The sequence below is a fragment of the Aotus nancymaae genome, unplaced genomic scaffold, assembly GCF_030222135.1.
Source record: "Aotus nancymaae isolate 86718 unplaced genomic scaffold, 86718_ANA_hifiasm-v0.15.2.pri h1tg000011l, whole genome shotgun sequence".
NCBI classification, from domain to species: Eukaryota; Metazoa; Chordata; class Mammalia; order Primates; family Aotidae; genus Aotus; species Aotus nancymaae.
The window spans coordinates 84,020,822-84,026,821 of record NW_026988422.1 but is presented as its reverse complement, the minus strand read 5'-3'; positions in this window follow the sequence as shown (position 1 = coordinate 84,026,821).

Here is a 6,000-nt window from a genome sequence, read left to right as displayed (position 1 = left end):
GATGGCACTTTCATGACGTTCAACCCCAAACTGTAAGTGGCAGGCTGCAGCAGGCTATTGAGAGATCAAAGACCAAACGGCCATCTCTCCTTCCCTCTGGCAAGAAATCCCGCGGTGACTTTTCAACATGACATTCACTTTTAGGAAATTCATTCCATCCTCCGACCTGCTTGTTCTTCTAAGGCCAGTGTCAGCCCAACGGCGAGACAGTCAGGTCTCTGAAGCGTCTGATATTGCCGGGGCCAAAGGGGCTGCGCGACTCTGGTGCATCCCTTAATTGTCTGTTTTTCTCCAGCCAGGCCGGATGAGCGGGCATCAGGGAGCCTCACCTGGCTTTCTAGCTTGGAGCGTGTCCCCAAAACCCCTGCCTTGCCTTCTGCAGCCTCTTCCCCGGGCCAGGCATGGCTGGCCCCTTCCCTAGAGCTCTGGGCCGGAGGCCAGGAGGCCTGGGCTTTCTTCCCTTAGGAGAGGTCTCTGATCAGCCAGCGTGAGGGTGAGGAAGGAAGGAAGAGAGGAGAGTGGCACACAGGGTTCTGATGAGACCCTCGCAACAGCTTCACAGCAAAGCACCATTATGGTGAACCATACTGATTTCATAAACTCTTAATGAAATACAAATCTTGATTTTTTTTTTGAGACGAGTTTAGCTTTTGTTGGAGGCTGGAGTGCAATGGTGCAATCTTGGCTCACTGCAACCTCTGCTTCCCAGGTTCAAGCGATGCTCCTCCCTCAGCCTCCCGAATAGCTGGGATTACAGGCATGCATCACCACGCCTGGCTAATTTTTGTATTTTTAGTAGAGACAGGGTTTCTCCATGTTTGTCAGGCTGGTCTCGAACTCTCAACCTCAGGTGATCCGCCTGTCTCGGCCTTTAAAAGTGATGGGATTACAGGCATGAGCCATGGTGCCCAGCCTAAGTCTTGATTTTTTTAACTGTGGTAAAAGAATGTTTGCCATCTTAACCATTGTGAAGTGTCCAGTTCAGTGGTATGATGTACATTTCTGCTGGTGTGCAGTCATCACCACTATCAATCTCCAGAACTCTTTTCATCCTGCAAAACTTAAACTCCAAAAGATTAAACACTAACTCCCTATCCCCCTCCCCCGGCCCTGGCAGCCACCGTCCTACTTTCTGTCTCTATGATTTTGACTCCCTCATATAAAGGGAATTATACGTAACTTTTTGTGACAGGCTTATTTCACTCAACATAACATCCTCAAGGTTCACCCATGTTGTAGCCTGGGCCAGAATTACCTTCCTTTTCAGGGCTGAATAGTATTCCATTGTGTAGACTGACTACATTTTGTTTCTCCGTCCACCCCTCGGTGGGCACTCAGCTGCATCCACCTTCTGGCTACTGTGCGTGATGCTGCTGTGATCACGTGTGCAGGATAGGAAGCGTATCTTCAGAGGGTGTGTGAAGTTGGGAGGGTCCAGCTTCTAGTCAACCCTTGGGAGAGGTTTCCAGAGGAGAAACGGAGGTGCTGTGGGCAGTGTGTGCAGTCGGGAGGAGGTGGGCTCTGGCTCTCCCTGTTCCCTCCCTCTGTTCCTGGAAGCCCCCCTTTTGAGGCCAGCTAAAGGAAGACCCTTGCGTGGGGGAGACTGGCCTCTGCGTCCAGCTGGAAGTCCTGGCAGCGTCATCACGCTCCAGGTCCATACGGCCCCTGCCTCCCATAGCCCAGCAGCAGAAGAGCCTTCCATCAGGATGCAGAGGGCGCGGCCTCCAGCCTCGCTTTCACACGGCCACAGCCCCACTTCCAGATGGAAACCCAAAGCCGTGGCCCTCCTGGAGGCTGGCCCGGCCCTGCCAGCCCCTCTGTGGTTCCCAGCCTCTCCAGCGCACTGAGCAGGGACAGCTGCCAAGAGACTCGGGTAACAGATGATTCCTCAGACCTGGGCACTTTTCATTTGATTGAATGCGCGCCTCTAGAAGGACCAGCTCCGAGTCCGCCAAAGGCGGGCCCACACTTCGGGCTCCCCAAGGCTCATTCAGCCTGAGTGCTAAGTCTCCATCAGAAGCTACGAGTCTCCGGCCACCTACTGTGGGGACAGAAAAACCTGCCTGCAGACACCTTTGGCATCCAGTCCCCTCCACAACCCAGAGCACACGACATGTTCCCGTTGGCGCTTTCACCGTGCGGATGAGCAAGCCGAGCCCAGACAGCTCTTGCCATGATGAGCAGGGCATGGGGACCGAACTCAGCTCCGGGGGGCAGCAGCGTCCCCTCCACAGCCCCAGCTGCCTCCCCGGGAGTCCATCAAAGTCCTCAGAGCCCTGGAGCACCCCCACAGACAATCCCTGCAGGGGACGGAGTGAACCTTTCCCTCTGGAGTGCCCCTGAGTGTCGGGGTTACGGGACAGGAAGCAGGTCCCCACCCCACCTCCCCTCTGCTCAGCCCATCCTCCCCATCCTCTCATAGCTGCTCACACCCCCACCACCACCAGCTTCTGCCCCAACCCCCAAGGATGCCAAGGTCCCAGGTTGCCAGACTGGATGAAGCCCCTCCCACCTCCTGACGTGGCCACCCCAGGCAGCCAACCGTCCCTCCTGCTGAAACACCTCTGCCCGTGGCTTTGGGACCCGAGTTCCCCCTCCTCTTTGGAGACCCTTCCCAGACTGTCTCCAAAGGCCTGGCTCTTGCCCTTTTGCCTCCGAAAGCTGCTACTCAGAAGGTCAGTCCCGGCCCCATGCCCTCCACTCCTGCCATGCTGCCAGTGATCTCATCCTCCTAGCACTGAAGACCCCATGTGCCCATGGCTCTCACACCCCATCAGCCGCCCAAATCCCAGCTCACACCCAGCGGTCCACTCCAGAATCACACACGCAACACCCCTCTCTTCTGAAAGCATCAGCCTTCATGTTATGTGTCTCCCATCTGCCACCTTCTTGAAAATTCTACCACAACCCACGCACTCCTTCAGCCCTCTGCCCATCCATGCCCCCTCGCCTCTGCTCCGGGCACTCTCCACATCAGCCCCTCTGGTCCCCAGAGGGCTGCTCAGGGATGGGTTTGAATCATGGACCTTTCCGGAGTCCTTCCGGGGTCCCTTCCCCCGGAGCCTGCTGTTCCCTGCCACAGGGTGACCCTTGCTACCCGGGCCCACGTTCCGAAGAGAAGCCAGATGCAGACCCCACGTCCCTCCCTCCAGGTCCCAATCAGAGCCGTAGATGTCACTGTCCAATCACATGCCATGTCCCCCCGGGGCCCTCTAGGGTAAGGACGTGTCCGTTATCTCTGTGTTCCCAATGGTGGGACAAGAAGGGCATTCAGGCAGAAGGAACGGTCCATGCAAAGGCTTGCACTCAGCAGCAGGGACACAGGGACAGTTCACCCACAGCTCCAAGCAGCTGAGCAGAGAGCCGAGGCAGGAGGGTGTGGGGCTGGGGCACGGTGGCCGGCGCTGAAGGCCTCTTCCGGTCCCTTGCGGGAGGGGCGTAGCCTTTATCCAGGGGGCCACAGGGCGCCTTAGGAAAGGTCTGAGTAGAGGCAGGAAGTGGCCTCTGGCCGAGATCGCCTGTGCCTGGCCTCAGGGCTGTCTGCTTTCCCACAAGACTCTTGGCCACGGTCGTTCAGGCCACTGTGAGTTTTTATGAGGTTGGAGGTTTGTAAAAATTATTAGTTGGTGGAAACTTGTGGGCTGCTGGCCAGCCCTCTGTGGTGGCGGCGGAACCCTGCCTGCAGGATACCCGCGCGGCCTCTGGCAATGGGAGGAGGCAGAGGGAAGGGGACCTCTGTTCAAGGGTGGCCATCCGCAGCTTCCCACAGCCAGACGTTCTCAGCAGGTACTGGAGGCAGGGGCTGTCGCCTCGTGCCCACCAAGTCCTCAGGACACTCGAACCAGGGTCATGACCACTTGGGAGCCTCTGGGTCGGGGACCAAGCTGGTGGCAGTGCAGGAAGTGGGGGTCATCACCAAACAGGGTGGCCCTTATCACAAGGGAGCCACCCTGGGTTGTATCCTGGACACAGGTTCAAATCCCTGGTCTGCTGCCACCTAGCCATGTGGCTTGGGACAATGGCAGTAAGATTCCTGGTAAGATTCCCGCTGGTTCCAGGCTCTGAGCTGAGCTCTCACGTGAACCAAGTCAGTTGTAACAGCCCTGGAAGGAGCCACCATTATCGTCTCCTCTCAAAGTCACATTCCCCTCTGCAAGAGAAGGAGAGCATGGCATCCACTTTCCTGTGTCACAAGGGAGACACCGGCCAGCACCTGGTGTGCATCAGCCGCCGTGTGGACGCGACCTCTCTCCTTTCCCACCATGAGGCCCTCTTGGAGCTAGCCGCCCTTCTCCGCCTTGCTGGGGAGTTCCCTCAGCAGGAAGGAATGTGCAGGCCCAGCGATCTCTGGAAACGCCCGGAGTCTGCAGAATGTGCCGGACGCGGTCAGCTGTGTGAGGCCTTGGCCCGCAGGCCTCTGAGCACACTGGATTCCCTGGAACAGTTAGCAGGACACAGGGCAAGGGCCTCTCTCCCTCTGCCGGTAATCAAGACCATCTGAGGACCCATGGGCCGCTCACACTCCACCTTCCCCGGCTTGGCTGAGAGGCCCCGGGAAGGGAGAGGAGGGAGAGCGGGTACAGGCCCCTCTTTCGGCCTAGATGGAGGAACCGTGTGCTGGCTGGGCCGGCTGCTGGCAGAGGTCAGGAGGTGTGACTCTCCTCTCAGTCCTGCCATCCATGGATTGTGTAACTTTGAGCCAGGCCTTGTCCCTCTGGGCCTCAGTTTCCCCAAGCTGGATGTGTCATCACCCTGCTTCATCCACAGTTACCACCAGAAAGGCCAACACCACCACTCCACAAGACTCAACAGGGTGATGGGTTCATCAGACAAAAAAAAAAAAACAGCAGAGAGATCGCCTAGGGCTCAATTAACAGGAGCATGGTATTCATAGCTAGGGAGGTGAGAGTCAGCTGCAACTGTACCTAGGCACTAACACTCAGTTCTGGGGGAAATTGACAACTGACTCCCATTCAGAAGAGGGCACTGAGGTGGGTCTTGCCAGGAGCAGGTGGGAGAAGCCCTGAGACTTGGTTTGGAGGGAAGAGTCCCAGAAAGTCATGGTTGTCACCTCCAGATGTGCTGGGGCCCAGGAGCAGTTCTAGAAAGCCCCTCCTAGCTATGAGAGCTCCTTCACAAAGGATGAACTTCCAGTGAGGTAGTGAGCTCTCTAGTCCCAGAGGTAAGCAAGTCACTGCATCTGGGACACTGTGGATGAGTGGCTGGAGGGAGTGCTAGGCCCTTCGGCCCCGTGGTTCATGAGGCCTGTAGTGTTCCTCTAGGGGAAGGGGCCGCTGATGTTTTCCCACCATGGAAGTGCCGGGCAGACCTCACAGATGCTTTGAGGGTCCAAACAGGTGCCTCTGGATGCCACATCCTTGGGCTCTAGGATGAGAATACAGGGGAGGGGGCTTTTGCACCCTGTCGAGGCCTCGGATCCCTCCTGCCTTTCCTGCTCCAGACCCAGCGTCACAGACATAGGGTGGTCCCTCCCCTTAAGACCTTGCCCCACCGGGGCGTCTCCACGGCATTCCTGCCTCCCCGCTCTCTCTCCTGGCCTGGAGGTATGGGTTTGCTGGGCTGTGCCTGCCACCTCCAGGACCCCATGGACGGGCAGGAGGACCCAGCCACCTAGAAGGCTGCAGCTCCCTCCTCAGGCCCACACAAGGAAGTAGGGGCGGAGCAGACCAGGGCCCCAGCCAGAGGGGCCCTGGGCCCCCAGCTCAGCATCCCCTGCCCCCCGGCTCCCGCCCCCGCCCAGCTGCCGGGGGCCTAATCCAGGGCTGTGGGAAGAGGCCCTGGGTGGAGGCGGACGCGATAAGGAAGCTGCTGGGATGCCTGGACGCTGCAGATGCAGCTCTGGGCTCCAGCCTTGGGCGGATTTGACGAACTTGCTAAACTGCAATTCTCCGTGGCTTAGGGGAGCTGGGCCCGGGCCAAAGCATGCATTATCCTCAGCAGCTGTGGGCTGCGGTGAGCCAAGGGGCGGAGGCCTGGCCA